Genomic DNA, 1,370 nt, shown 5'->3' on the forward strand with positions numbered 1-1,370 from the left:
AACTTTTATTTACTGTCATATTATCCATATTCTGCAGTCAAAAGCATTTTACATCCGTATGTATGTACATATTACAGTATGCTCTTTTACATAGCAGCATTATCTATACATACTGTTCCTTTATTTTTCCTGGGCCACATTAAATCCTTTCAGCTTATAAACGAGGGGGCAGCAAAATCGCAGTTCCCATTACATGTACACATTGCTGTTTCCCTGTATATACACTGGTGTGCATATAATATAAAAATTATAACAAAGGATTAGACATTTCTCTCTGATAAATCAATGCATGTACAAAGTCTGTTTTCTTCTAGGGGCATTATGTTGCCAAGACCTATGGCATTATTATTTCTCATATATACAGATGATGTATTAAAAGTAGTAGATCTTTTCTTTGTCTTAATTCATCCTCAATTTCCTTAGACAGTTTGCCAAATTTTTAGAAACAATTCTTTTTAATCCAATGTGTATTGTTTGTTTGAAATATCTGACATTGGTCCGGATAAAGGGTCCCTTCTTCTGGAAATCCTGCTCTTTTAAAAATCACACTTATACCTTTAAGTGCTCTCTTCTCTTCTCTTTCACTGACATCTTCCATGGGAGTCTTATGCCTGGATTTACTACCATGTGCACCCATTGCATGAATGATCAGTTCACCTTACAATGTCTTTATGGGCTGCAAACGTTGTAATCTGAGAATATCACTTATCTATTTTTAGCTATTAGGAAGATACCTCTGTTTAAAAGACAAATTTATACTGTAAACAAACAAAAAGAAATGGTTTAAACTGTGTGATTGTTTTCTATTTCTTACCTAGACAAACGGCAAAGAAGAAAATTCGATACTACCAAGTCCACATAGACTTTTTCAACCACTGAATCATACGTCTCTTATATTCGCATGGATTACCTTTTTCAATAATGTTTCTAACATCTTTGTCTAACAATTTCAAACTCTCTGGACAAACAGGAATAAACTCAACTGGCAGATGATTGATGGGTAAAAAACATAGAAAATAGGGGTAGGCTCCACCAATAATTTGCAACAATATATCAGGATTAATATGACAGCCCACTACTGCAGCAAAACCTGTGTCAACCTTACAAACAAAACTAAAGTCAGTTTTGTGCAATATACCTTTAAATTCACAATAATCAGACTCAATATCGGAATTACACCACAGTAATATTGAACATTTGCAATTCTGACATGTCATTTAAAAATAAAACCAAATTTTTCATTGCAAATGTGAAACTGAAACTTATGTACTTACTTTATCAGAGAACACAGGTTCTCTATCACGTATACTACCTGCACATAGAGGAACAGACTGGTAGATAGTATACAGACACTGAGAGAGTAATGAAGT

Source organism: Pseudophryne corroboree, unplaced genomic scaffold (genome assembly GCF_028390025.1).
Source record: "Pseudophryne corroboree isolate aPseCor3 unplaced genomic scaffold, aPseCor3.hap2 scaffold_1984, whole genome shotgun sequence".
Lineage (NCBI taxonomy): Eukaryota > Metazoa > Chordata > Amphibia > Anura > Myobatrachidae > Pseudophryne > Pseudophryne corroboree.